This window comes from Triticum aestivum, chromosome 4A (assembly GCF_018294505.1).
Source record: "Triticum aestivum cultivar Chinese Spring chromosome 4A, IWGSC CS RefSeq v2.1, whole genome shotgun sequence".
Classification (NCBI taxonomy): domain Eukaryota; kingdom Viridiplantae; phylum Streptophyta; class Magnoliopsida; order Poales; family Poaceae; genus Triticum; species Triticum aestivum.
Window position 1 is genome coordinate 739,512,528 of NC_057803.1, and position 14,971 is coordinate 739,527,498.

A 14,971-nucleotide genomic window follows, 5' to 3' on the forward strand; every position below is an offset into this window, starting at 1 on the left:
TGGAATCAGGCATCACACATGCAGCACCGACGTGACCACGTCCCTCCTGTAACTGCCTGCGCCACTCTCTCCATCTTGATCGCATGCAGCTAGCTAGTAGGGACTTCAGTTAGTTTGTTAGGCCCCGCACGCTGTGCTCCTGTACTGGTATATAATGTAATCTCTGTGAACGAATACAAGTGTGAATTGCTCCAGCCTCTGTCTGTCCCACTACAATATCAAGTCCACTGAAGGCACGGCATGAATTCTTATCTACAGCCTCTAACATCTCCCTGAAAATGTTACCCACACTGTAGTTCTGAGAGCATCTCCAGCCGTTGGCCCCCCAGGAGGGGCTAAAAATCACCCCATGGGGGCGCACCGGCGCTAACCCGCGCGCTGGGGGCGTGATGCCCCCCCAGTCGCGCCGCCCATGTTTTTTTGAAAAATTTAAACACGGCGCAAATTCATTGCAAACTTGGGCGAGTTCGTTCAAACTTAAACATATTTTATAAAAAAAGAAAAAAACTACTAGGGGCCGGCACTCGCCGTCTCCATTGTCGCTCCTCGCCGTCTGCCTCGCCGCTCCCTGTCGCCCGCCGCCCGCCCTCGCAGTTCGACATGACGAGGAGGCTGTAGAACCACGTGTAGTCGCCGTCCCTGCTGCATCCCTCCCCCGGTTGGCGCGGCAGGTTGGACGGTCCGGGGGCGTCCTCGTCGTCGTCGCTGTCGAGGATTACGACGCCGTGCTCGTCCTTGCGCCCACGCTTGCGGGCTTCGATCTCCTCCAGGGCCCGTGCGCTGCCGGACCATCTCGTCGCAGAGGTAGTCGTCCCGCGCCCACTGCAGGGCGTCCTCGTCGGAGAAGCCGCGCCGGGCTATCTCCTCGTACTCCGCGGGGAGGCCGGGCTCCGGCTTGGGCTCGACGAGGACGAAGCGGCCGGATGGGGGGGGGGCGGTGGAGTCGCCGATGCGGACGCCGGAGCTGCGGGGGCGCGCGCTGACAGGCGTGTCCTAGGGCTCCGGCTTGACGGGGCGGAGGTAGGGAGAGCCCGACGAGCGGCCGGACGAGGAGGAGGACGCGCCGGGCCGCTCCATGCGCCTCGGCGTCCAGGAGCTCCCACGACGGCGTGAGAAGGACGGGGGAGCGGGGTACTCGAGGCGCGGCATGTTGCCGCCCTCTATGTACTCGAGGACGGCCTCCAACGTGCGGCCGGGCACGCCCCACCACTGGCGCCGGCCCTCGGAGTTGAGCAGAGGGCATGACGTCGTTCGTCGCCTCAAGTTGCTTGGTGTGGCGGCGGCGGAAGTAGGGCTCCCAGAGTGGGCTGTCGGGGGTGTACCACGGGCCTTCCCTCCCCGCCCGCGGCAGGGACGCGCGGATACGTGCGATCTTCGCACGCCGCGCCGCCCCGGTGGGTGGTGGTGGCACCGGCACACCCCTGGCGCTAATCCTCCACACCCCGGGCACCCGCATGTTCGGCGGGGCCGGGTACTCCGCCTCGAAAAGGAGGCGAGCCTCGTCCTCGTGAAGATGGCGGCGCCCGAAGCCATTCGCCGCCGCGCCGTCGCCTGAGAAGCGCTCGGTCATCCTTCTGAACTGGAGACGGAGAGAGGAGGAAGGGGGAGAAATTGGCGTGTCGGCGGTGGAATGTCTGTGCGGGTCTCCGGCACGCTGGTGGTCGGCTTATATAGGCGGAGGCGCCGCGTGGAAGGCTTGGCCGGCACGTTACGCGTGGTGGGAGGCGTGGCGGGCGAGGGGACGCGCGCCGCCCGGTCTTCACTGCGCCGCCCGTGAGGCATCAATGAAGGCTGACCGGCGCGGCAGCGCGCGCAGCTTTGGCATTGATTCGCCGCGGGAAACGAGGCGATGAGGACGACGAAGCGGCGAGAAGAGAGTCGAGTCGCTGACGCGGCTGGCCCACGGCGCTTTCGCGCCAAAAAATATTCGCCCGGCGCTCCCAAGCGCCCCCCAGCGCGCCGGGTTCGGGTTGGGTCCGCCGGTACCAATTTCGGCCCGAGCCGGCGAAAAATGGGCCCATGGGAGCGTGACTGGGCCGATTTTTTAGCGCCGGCGGCCGAAAAATCGCCTGGGGGACCTTGTTGGGGGCGCGGCTGGAGATGCTCTGAGAAACATGAATCCACATAACAAGGTCGAAATAATCATTATCTTTCTTAGACTTGCAAAGATGTTGTGCGAGGGTAGTCTTCCCAGACCCTGAAATGCCATAAATCCCAATTGCAGCGAAACATCTATTGTCACTTGAGCTTGGATTGACCTCATCTTTATCATGTAACATTTTTGCTATCTGCTCACGGTCCTCATCTCTGCCGGTTACCTGTTCTGTTGGAGTTGAAGTAGTGTGTGTCTGTATATTTCTATTTCTGGCAGTTGAAGTTTCGCCCTTGCTTGACGGCTTTGCCAGTGCAATAATACCCTGTGCTGCAACAATGAGTTCTTCTATCTTCGCAATATGATTTTTCAAATGATGATTTAAATCTCCCGTGAAAGTCAAACCGGGTTCAATACAAATGTCCTGCAAAAGCAACCAACATCATGAATTTCAAAATACAAGTTAAACCCAACATTTCTGGAACATTAGGCTGATAGGTGGGTAGATACATGTTGTAACGATGGGGGTAAAAATAGTAGACCTGCCTCATTTGCCTTGCATTCGAAATACATGTAAGAAAGATTAAAATCTAACGACCACTTTATTAAATATTCTAACATGGGTACGGTAAACCGTTAATATTTTACTAAATCTCCCAAATTGTAACTTGTGGGACCCCTTTGTTGGCATCGGTTGTACTTTTCAATAGAGAAATATTGATCATTAAACTCTTTTCATAAAGCACCAGAAACAAATCTCTTTACCACGAAATTTTACAAGCAAATAATGGACTCGGACATTTATTATATATCTAATCATGATAGCCTTTGTGACATTTCAACAAAAAATTCCACCTTGAATTACTTTGGGCAAATGTCTTCACTATAATAATAAAAAAACACAGATAGGCCATTAACATGACCCAATCTATCAGATTCGAAGGAAAAAAACAGAATAAATTTACTAGGATAAAAGGTACTGTGTGGGTATGAGGAAGTATGCATTTACATAGCTAGAAATTGAGGCTGACCTGGTTTGACGGGCCAGCTTCAGCTTATGAAGCAATTTTGGTCCTCTTTGATGGGGACCTTTTCTGTTTGTCCAGCTTCTTTTGGTGACGAATATACTCCAGTTCATCGAGGATGTCTTCAATGTCATAGAAAGCAGATTTGAGACCCTCCATTATCGCCTCGAAGAATACCCTATGACTGACAGCCTCTGCTGCTTCTAGGGTAAGCGTCAGCCGAGGAAGAACGTCCGTCAAAAGGCGATGAAGCATCTCTTCTTTGTCGAATTTGCAGTAGGACAAGACTTTATCTAGAAGCTTGGAGATAATAGGTGACATGATCCATCCTGCGACGGATATGCCCCACGCAACACCATGGACCGCCATTGACGCTTTTTAGAGGTAGGATGGAAGACATGAGACCATTAGGCCATGCTTTTCAGAGAACCAACCTACCAAATGGCTATGTGTGTGTTCTAAGAACCAGGCCGTGGCCGACGCTGGTCAGAGAAGACAGAAAGCTTTGGACATCATCACAGGTACAATAATTAAGCCAGGGAACCAGAAACCATAATCTAATAAACGTGGGGATCACGCCCTGCGGAAGAAAGTCAAATTAAGCAAAGGAAGCAACTTGGCATGTATAATATCACGTGAATTGTTAGGAAGTTTCCGAGCTCTAAGTCGTGCTTAGAATAAAGCTAGTGGCATGCTGCCCTGCTGACACCTAATTAAAACACATAACAATAACCAATTGAGAGGGAACTGGTTTGTATTAGAGTAATATACTGGGATATGGAGCTATAGTATGCATCTACCCCGGCTCAGTTGACTTCCGTCATGGTAGGAAATTTCCATTCATGTTCCCAAAAATCGAGTTTTTTTTTTGAAAAGGAGGTTAAACCCCGGCCTCTGCATCAATTGATGCATGCAGCCATCTTTATTGATTATTTCACAAAGGTCTGACAAGAACATACATCAATCCACCCGAAGCCACCACTCACACCTACAAACTCGATAATGTGAAGTGCTCTCACTACCCATATCTAAAACCGGTGTCGTCGCCGATCCATCCACATAACGCGCAGCCTACCTAAAGCGCACACCATATGCATATGTTTTAGAAGCCGCCATCATCATTGGACCACTTACCCATCTTCAGGAGAGAGATCCGCATCATCCTTGCTAGTCCGGACATCCGTCGATGCCACCACGGCGCCCAACGACGCCACTGCCCTGCGCTCGTCCATCCAGGCGCGAAGCATCTTTAGTACCGGTTCGTGGCACGAACCGGTACTAAAGATTCGCAATGAACCGGTATTAAAGGTCTCCTCCCGCCTAGTCATTTGAACCGGCACTAATGGACGCATTAGTGCCGGCTCATATGCAAACCGGTACTAATGTTACTCATATTAGGTCCTTTTTCTACTAGTGCTCCTCTACTGCGTCAGCAACAAGAACAAGGTGGCCCCTTGGTCTTGAGCAGAGGATGATTGCCGTTTTGTGGTGTGCAATCCCGCCACTGCAAAGTGGGTCGAGCTGCCCCCTAAGCCTCCTGCGCCAAAAATCAGATATAGCCTTACTGCAGCTCTGGCCTTTGATCCGCAATCTCGTTGCATTTCCATGTTCTTCATTTTGAGGAGGACTATCTGGCAAATTACATGACAGGAGTGAGCATCTACTCATCGCGAACAGGAGCCTGGAGTCGCAGGGATAGTGGGATGTTTGAGAAAGTGCCGCCGTTCTTCATTAGTAAATGTGTGTTTGTCGGCGGTATCATGTATGTGATTGGCGAGCTGCAGCACATCAACACCAGCAACGAGTATGTGCTGGTGGGGGTGGACATGGAGGGGAAAGAGTGGAAGACTATCCATGTGCCGTACTGTTCGAGATTTTGTACGATTGGATTGTCGCAGGGATGCTTACACTATGCTGTAGCTAACAATGAAATCCTAGTTCCTGAGATGACACTTTGGTGCCTCAAGGATTGTGATAGTAAAGAATTCGTCCTGAAGCATACCGCCAGCATGGATAAGCTTCTGAGCATGACTAGGATGAAGTACAAGGTGGTTGACATTCATCCAGATTCCGACACCATTTTCTTGGTTTCATTTGGAGGTGCTACCTTGGCAGCGTACGATATGCGACATCAGAAAGTTGGTTGTATCATTAATCTTGAGAACAGCACACAACGATTTCTACCCTATGTTCCTCTGTTCTCAGAGCCATTAGCGGATGCAGATGGGCAGTAGTTTCTCGGCTAAAGTATTTGTCCATGTACTTTGGAATCTGTTGCCACTAATTTAGCTGGTGCTCACACTCCTGTTTGCTTGATTTGCATTTCGGAGCAAATGCCTGCTAAACCTACAGATTATGTATAATGTCATCTCCAAAGGAAATTATTACTCTTGGTCTTATTTACCTAGCACTGGCGGGCTGTTAATCTGGACATGTATTAGTTGCAGAGGGCTTAATTATACTGTAATCAGCCTTCTTATCCATAATAGTCAGTTATTACGATTATCCTAAATCTTGGTGCAGATTGTCGACCAGGGTAGTTTACTAGAACGTTCAGTCATACCGGTTACTAGTGTGTTGCCTAGTCGACCTTTGAGCAGGTTCTTTTTATGTATTTTTGTTATAGCTAATGAATTCAGTAGAGCCTTGGATGTTAATAACGGGGAAATTACATCAATGTCAACAAAATATTGCAAGCTTTGACCAAACATTTTCCTGCTGGAAGTGTTTTTTTCTTTTTTGACGGAACCTGGGAGTGTGTTTGTTTGGTCCTTTTTGGTTTTTTGAAGTGATAAACCAAATCTACGTATCATTAGAAGCTTATATGTTTCACATATGAAAAATAGGATCTTGGCAGGTGCCAGGACATGGCCTTTACTTTGTTAGATATGTTGTGACCATAAGATATAGGCTTGTCTGTTGGTTTAAACGTTTGCATTGTGTTCTCTTAGCAGCCATATATTGAAGCCCCGGTAATATAGTTTTTTTTTTTTGAAACGAGGCAAAAGACTTGTCATTTTCATTGATTAAGAAGAGTGAGAATTGCCCGCTTAATTGATGGAAAACCGGGCTAAAACCGACACAACTTAGCCAACAAATGGGCACTACCGGCCAACCTGGCCACCGACATGGAACACAGAGCTGCAGAACAGGTGCACAAGCCATGACGACACATGCCAGCAGATGGCCACACGCACAAACAACTGACAGCTTCGACTTTGACGACGAGCATTGCGAGGGAAATATGCAGGACTTGCGCCGACCATTCCCACCGCAACGACCACCGAGCGCCTGTCACCGTCATCACCTGGACTCGCTCCACCGCAGCTCCGACTTCATAGCAACCAAGCAACCACGGAAGAGCACCTCGGACATGCCGGGAAGATCCGACTACCAAACCCCGAGCCGCGACCCAAGCTCCTCTCGACGCCATTATCGTTGCCAAACAGAAATCAGCGCCCCCGAAACAGTCTCCTCAGCAAACCACGCGGCGAAGGTGCCGCCAACCACCGCGGCAAAGATGCCGCCAACCACCGATCTCCAGATGTAGCCGGCCCCAAGACAATGCCCCCAAGGAGGAAGAAGACGTGAAGGCGCCTTCATCGCCTGATCCCGCGGATATGAGGTTTCCCTCCGGAGCCAAGGCCGCGGGGAGAGGGGAGAAGCAGCACACTGCAGCGACGCTTCCAAGAAAGAGTGCGGCGCCTAAAGGCATCATCGTCGACGCATCCAACAAAGGCCAGAGATAGGATTTCTCCCGGTGAAGCTCTACAAGCAACTGCCCGAACCGGCCGGCCAAAACCCGCCACCCACCCAACCTTGTAGATCACCAAGGACCGCCGTCTGACTCCCACTGGCTGCGATATCCCTCGATCCGCTATGTCCAGGCACGCACCGCCCCCTGGCCAAAGCTGCCACCACCAAATCCGGGGCCGCCGCCCCGCCAACCGAAGAACTCAACCGCACGGCCGCCGCACGCTGCACAGCCAGAAAGGAATCCCGAGCATGGAGGGGGGGGGCACCCCACCACAACACACCGGACGAGCTGCCAGATCCGCAGCACGTCAGCCGAAACACCAGCTGGCACCACCATGGCACCAAGCAGGAGGAACGCAGCAAGGGCCCCTCCAGGACGCACAGCAGGGGGGCAAGCCTCCCTCCAACCCAGCACCGCCGTCCGCGCCGGCTGCAGCCCGCCAGGGTCTAGATCGGGCTCGCACGGGCGCCACGACCCCGACCGCTCGCCTGCAGGGGCGCGCCCACCGCCGCGACTGGATCCCGCACCGCGCGCAGGAGACATCCTCCACCGCGAGCCAGGACGCTGCCTCGGAGCCAATCGCCGGTCAGCCGCTGACCACACGCCATATCCCCATCCCACGAGCGAGCAGCAGCCAGAGAAACGCCCCGCCGCCGCCGGCTCGGCGCAGGCTTTGCCTGCCGGAGGCCACCGACGACGGCGAGGGGAAGGAGGAGGCTGTGGGATGCGGGAGCCGCCGCCCGTGTCGCCTTGGGGAGGGAGCGGGGCGGGGGCCGGGTGGGTCTAATATAATATTGATGTGTCTTGTGGTGGTACACATCGAAATCTCTAGAAAGACTTATATTTAGGAACGGAGGGAATACATTAGCCTTCTCCTCCTGCTGCGACTTCCACCACCACCACGAGTGATGCCTTCTTCTTCTGAATTTTGTGCACATACTTCACTGTATGCTTTACCCTCCTGGGCTCTTAATTTACTTCTGCCGAGCTGGCTTAAAGTACTTCCACCATGATTGTGCCTTGTTCTGAATTTTGTGCACGTACTTCGCAGTATCTTCTTCTGAATTTTGTGCACATACTTCACAGTATCTTCTTCTGAATTTTGTGCACATACTTCATAATTTTTGAAGACTAATAGAACAAGCTGTGGGGAGCAATCCCCCTCGTAAGTATCGAAAAACATATATTTACTACTAGCCTGCCAAATTACTCCCCCGTCCCATAATATAAAAGCGTTTTCGACACTACAAACTACACTAGTGTCAAAAACGCTCTTATATTATGGAACGGAGGGAGTAGCTTTCAATGGCATATTTTTAACAATGGTAGTACTCCCTCCGTTCTTAAATATAAGTCTTTTTAAAGATTTTAATATGGACTACATACGGAGCAAAATGAGTGAACTCTTGGTCACGCGGAAGAAGGCCGGCGCCGCCTCCGTAACAGAGAAGAGTGAAGTGCATCCTAGATGACGATTTTTATAGTTCGAGGACCTACGTGACACCTTAGAAATAGTTTGAGGACCTATGGTGCACTTTACTCAACAGAGAAAGATAGAAAGGTAAGACATGAAGATGGTGACTTGTACAGTTTTTCCCTTACTGAAATGAAAATGCAGAGCTTCTGCTGTAAGATAGTGATGGAGACTAATCCTCTGTTAGTTAGTGCTAGATTCGTACTGTACCATTGGTATAATCAGGGGATAGCAAAAAAATTGACCCCATTTTCCCTGATGCTTTCTGTTAATGAACAACTTAGTTAATCATGGTTTAGGAGAACACTTAATCTTTCTCTAATAATAAAGTAAATAGTGCTTCTGGTCGTACGTCATTAGAATAACCCCGAACTTGACACAAATTACCCACCACGCCACCCATAAATGTACAAAACGGTTCGTTTTTTTTAAATCGCTGCGGGGTTTGATTCTTGTACAAACTGATACACTAATAACTCGCAAATGTATAACTAGCACAGTGGCTGGCCCATATGTCGGTCTTGACGCCCCATTTTATTTATTTATCTTTTTTCTTTTTCATTTCTCATTTTTGTTTCTGTTTTTTCTTCTTTAAACTAATCCAGAATTTCCAAAAAAATCCAAATTTTGAAAAGTTGCGAGTACTGAAAAATATATCGAGAAATCATAAAATATTTTTAAATACAAAAAATATTTGGGAAATCATAAAATGTTCGTAATTTCAAAAAATTGTTCACATATTATAAAAAATCATGAAACAAAGAATGTTCATGATTTTAAAATATGATTGTGTAGTCAAAACATATCCGGGAATTTGAAAACAATGTCCATGTAATTTTAGAAAATATTCAAAAAATAATAATAAAACAGATTTGCAGGTAACGAACAAAACGAACAAAACGAACCATCGCTTAGGTAAAATTTTAGAAATTATCCCACAAATTGAAGTAGAAACAGCTTCCTGCTACCACCTTGGTTAGTGTTTTGTGCATGAATCAGTCTTGATAGGACTGGGTAGTTATATACTGCTCCTAATGCTACCAATGTAAAAGTAAGTTATGAGGAAAATAACTCTTGAAATGCTCTGCATAACTCTTTGTCCAATTTCTCGGAACTGGCAGATTTGTAAAGAGATTAATCATGACTACATAACGCAAGCACTCGTGCACAACAGGTACAGGGATTAGCACAAGAAAATCTTGAATTCGTTGTTTGAGAATGACTCACAGCAGTCTCACACTAGTAACCACGAACCTTTGAACACCAGCGACAAAATAGATGATGGAGCCAACTGGCTACTGTCTGTGCAATCCAAAAGAAGAACAGAGTGTGCCAACAGCAGAGTTTAGTTAACTGAAAAGACTCTGATAGAAAACTACGGGCGTCCACCCCACCGACCCGTTCTTCCCCCTCCACGGCCATTGAATTTATTTATAAAATGCATCTTTTTACATTACGTTGCCCTGGTTTCAGCGGTGAAGTGGCTTCATCGCCTGCTTCTACATCATCATCTTTCTCCTCAAGGTCATCTCTCTGGTTCTTCGTCCCATACAATGGACCTTGATACTGCGAACCTGATCCCTAACTTCTCCTTGCTACCGACCATCTTATACTCTCTTTGAAAGGTAGGCGGCCATCTGCATCTCTCTCAGCCGGGCAGGGATATAAAGCTCCTGAATGACCCAACAATCCACATGAGAAGAAGAAATATGGAAGATTTTCAACAATGCACGAACATTTTTTTTTTGAAATTTCTGTACAATTTTGTAACATATGAATATTAGCATTTTATAAACAAAATTTGTCAAGGCGGACATATTTTTGAAAATTTGAACAAATTTTTAGAAGCACGGTGATTTTTTGAAAAATAAAAAGGAAACATAAAACATAAAATATAAAATGAATTGGAAAAATGATAAAGAAATAGTGGGAAGAAGACTGCTTTGCAACAATACCGGTCGCTAAGGAATAGTTCTAGTAGTGTGCGTTTTTATAGTTAGACACTAAAGCCTATCAGCTCACGTGCCGAGAACGAGGTCATCAATGGGAACGAGGTCATCCCTCACCCTGCCATTTCTTTTTTGATGAAATTTTTCCTGTTTGCGTGCGTGACAAATGGGCAGCTCAGTCGGTCGGTCTTCTGTGTGTGGTGCCGTCTATATGGCTCTATTCCCCGAAAGGTGAACCCTATTTGCTGCCCATGAGCGTTAAACCATCGCGGCTTCGCTCAGCTGACACGGGCAACTGGTTTTGGGAACCTTCTAAAAGGTTCCCTAAGTGTTTAACTGTTTTGTTTTTCTCTGTAGGTTTGCTTAATTTTCTTCATGCTCTGATTTTTTGATGTTCTGCTTATTTCTTTATTTATTTTTACATTTTTTATATTTCTTTTTACTGTTTCCTTTTGGTTTTCCATAAATTAAAAACTTCCACAAAATTTTCAAAATTTTCAAAATTTGCTTGAATTTTTAAAAAACATTTGAAATTCCAAATTTTGTTCACATTTTTTAGATTTATTCACGTTTCAAAAAATGGAATTCCAATAAAAATTAAAATTCCAAGTTTTTTCATTTCCAAAATGTGTTCCTGTTTTCTTTTGAAAAAAAACAATCTTATTGGAAAAAATGTTCATCATACATTAAAAACTATTCACTATACAAAAATGTTCATTTTGTTAAGCATGCATTTGTGAAAATTCCACTATATATTTCAAAAATGTTCAGTGTGTATCTAAATAAAGTTCACTATACACTAAGAAAATGTTCGGTGTGGACTTTAGATTCACTTTTATAAAACTTGTTGAGATTTCGAAATTTGTTCATGATTAAAAGAAATGTTAACAATAAAAAAATCTAACTTTTTATTTAGATTTTGAATTTTTTCCCCATCTTTATGAAATTTCTTTACATTTGTTTTTTAAAAATATTAAAAAAAGCTAGATATTCCACTTTAATTAGTACTTTAAGTTCAATGCTGCATTTAAGTCGTGATCCGTCCCTAGTTTGGTTGGCCTCCACACACAGTGTGCCTGGCATGATCCGTCCCTAGCATGCATGGCGAGGTTGTGAGTTCGATTCATACATATAAAAATACATATAATAAATTTTGAAAGCTCTATACTGCCCTTTATACGTTTAGTGAGGAGTGTTGTACCGAAGCGTGACTCTTATAACATTTTTATTTTTACATTGAATTATCACAAAATTTAATACTATTTACATTATATTTGACAATATTTAACACATGTTTACATGATAATACTTAAAAATTTAGACATTTCTAGTAAACAACACAAACTTCCATCTATAATTTTCAAAGAGTATTCAATGTTGTTTTGTTGAAATAAATTATATCGATCTAAATCTAAAAAAACAAAAAAAATTGCATGCATACATCAGTGGAGTATTTTGTTCCATTTGTTTAGAGATAAGAGAAGCAGGACATATGTTGGGTCTAGTTTGGATGGCCTGCACACGCAGTATGCCTGGCCCTGGCGTTTCTATATACATTATAGTGCATTTGTACATGTTTTATCCCTAAATATTTTGATGGAGGATCCTACACAATACATGAGTATAAGAAATATGTTGTGATTATTTCGTCACCATTTTTTTGTAGGAATTTTATCACCAATTTCAGTATTAGCCTATTTATTAGTTTGGTGATCTTCACTTCCATTCTTGAACCGGGAGGATGTTTAGTGATGTTTCATTGACGTTTGGTTACATTCTACTTTATGCATCTGTCGGTGAAACAGATATTAGTGGACGGGTTCTTTTGCATACAAGAACACAAATTGTCTTGTCTTGGTAGGTATGCGGCAATCATATCATCGGAGTTCAGACTCTAGAGTTGACATATGGGATTAAATAAGGCAATCTAGTCGAATCCAAATGCAATTACAAGAGGGCATGTAATACACAAAATATCTATCAAATTCTAAAGAAGAGTTAGCCCCAAACTGCTCATGGTAGTATAAAAGATGACATAAATGGTACTGCTAAAGTCTTAGCAAGAACAAAAGGAAACTACAAGTGAGCAGAGCAAAAACCTTTCTCAATGCATATATATAGGTTCACCCCTGTACCTACTTCCTATAATCTAATATATTTCCTGTTGTATATATATCCTCTTATTCTTCGTGTTGTATGGATTTTATTGTGGAAACGAAATCCATTTGAATGAAATTCAAATTAACTGAAGCTTGAACAAGCAGCTAATCCCCATCTCCCTGGGACGCTATTGTGATAATCTCTCCAAAGGAGGGACCCATAAAAAATATTTCGACACCTCTCGGCAATGGCCTCCTTGGCCTATGCTGTGGGTTGGGTTTATTTTCATAAAAGCTCAACCGAAAGCGATAAATTAGAACCTTCTCCTCAGGATTCGCCAGCAACAAATCGCCCAATGACGCAAATAAGAGCAATGCTAGAGCTGTAAAATGCGGTGCTGAAGCGCATGCATCTGCAGGGGCGCGCTGCGTGTTAATATAGCCGAGACGGCGGCAACCGGAGTACAGAACAAGTTAGGGTTTAGGTTAGGTAGAGATAGATCGCTTAAACTAACTACCAGGATCTTATCTCAATACCTAACCTATTACCCAAGATTACAACACACACACGCGTGCACGGTTTATACAACACCGTGACTTACAATGTTTAACACTCCCCCTCAATCACAACTATCCAAGTTGAGATTGCATCGAAAGGCCTCCAGCTGCCGCATGGATAATGGCTTGGTAAAGCCATCTGCCACTTGATCACCAGTAGGCACAAACCGAATGTTTAAAAGCTTGTTTGCAACTCTTTCACGAATGAAGTGATAATCAATCTCAATATGCTTTGTCCTTGCAAGAAAAATAGGATTGGCAGAGAGATAGGTAGCACCAAGGTTGTCACACCAAAGAGAAGCTGCAGGTGAATGACGAATACCCAACTCTGTCAGTAAATTCTGTACCCAAATAATTTCAGCAGTGGCATTAGCTAGGGCTTTATACTCAGCTTCTGTACTTGATCGAGATACAGTAGCTTGCTTGCGTGCACTCCAAGAAATTAGATTACTTCCAAAGAAAACCGCAAAACCTCCAGTGGATCGCCGATCATCAGGGCAGCCTGCCCAGTCTGCATCTGAAAAAGCACCGACGAGTGTAGAATCTGACTTAGCAAGTTTAAGACCATGACTCTTGGTTGCTTGTAGATAACGAAGTATTCGTTTAACTGCTGTTCAATGAGTACTGGTAGGTGCATGCAAAAACTGGCAAACTTTGCTTACTGCAAAACAGATATCTGGTCTGGTCAAAGTCAAATACTGCAACGCTCCCACAATACTCCTATATCTGGCTGAGTCTGCAGCCCCAAGCATGTCTCCATCATGAAGAGACAGCTTCTCTGACGTAGACAAGGGAGTTGAAGAAGGTTTACAGCCTTTCATGCCCACTCGCTCAAGGATGTCATGCACATATTTTTCCTGAGATAAAAGAATGCCAGTGCCCACACGTTTTACCTCAATGCCAAGGAAAAAATGAAGATCACCCAAATCCTTGAGAGCAAAGTCCATGCGGAGATCCTGAAGGAGAGCTTCAACTGCTTGAGAGGAAGAGCTGGTGACAATGATATCATCAACGTAAATGAGCATGGAAATAGTGATGCCATGTCTATGATAAAAGAACAGTGAGGTGTCTCCTTTTGATGCAGCAAAATCAAGGGACTGTAACTTGGAGTACAAATGATAATACCACGCTCTAGGTGCTTGTTTCAAACCATAGATTGCTTTATCAAGTTTGCAAACATGCCGTGGCAAAGCTGAACTTTCATACCCAGGAGGCTGCTTCATATATACTTCTTCTTTCAGAACACCATGCAAAAACGCGTTTTTTACATCTAGTTGTCGTATGCACCAATTTTGCTAGATATTGCAACAGAGAGAATCAAGCGAATAGTAGCAGCTTTTACCACAGGGCTAAAGGTATCCTCATAATCAATTCCATACCTTTGCTTAAAACCTTTGGCCACAAGACGTGCCTTATATCGGTCTATCGTTCCATCAGATTTGCGTTTTACCTTATACACCCATTTGCAGTCAATGACGTTTCTCCCTCGGACCGGCGCCACCAAGTGCCATGTCTTGTTTGCTACAAGCGCTGAAAATTCTTCATCCATAGCACGCCTCCACTTGGGGTCGCCAAGAGCATCATGGAGGTTCTTCGGCTCACCTGTGGCACAGAAAGAGCCCCAACGAACACAACCATCATTATACACCTTGGGTTTTGCAATACCACTCTGGGATCGAGTATGTGACCGGGCAGGAGGAGGAGCTGGTTGAGCTTGCTGGATTTGAAGGCGATTATCTGTGGAGGAAACAGCAGAATCAGATGCAGAGGATCTGAAATTCTCTGTTTGCAGCGAATCTGGAGGATCTGGTGCGGCAGCCAAGGAGAGACTGCCACTTGGCAGTTCTGGGTTGGCCGCGCCCGGAGCCACACGCTTCGCCTCGCGGGCGACGCCAGGAGTCGCACGCCCCGCCTCGGTGGCGACACTTGGGCCACGCCCGGTCGGTCCGCTTGGGGACCGCACACCACCCGACGCAGGCCCACACGGAGGCAGCCAATCAGGGCGCCCGCCAGTGGA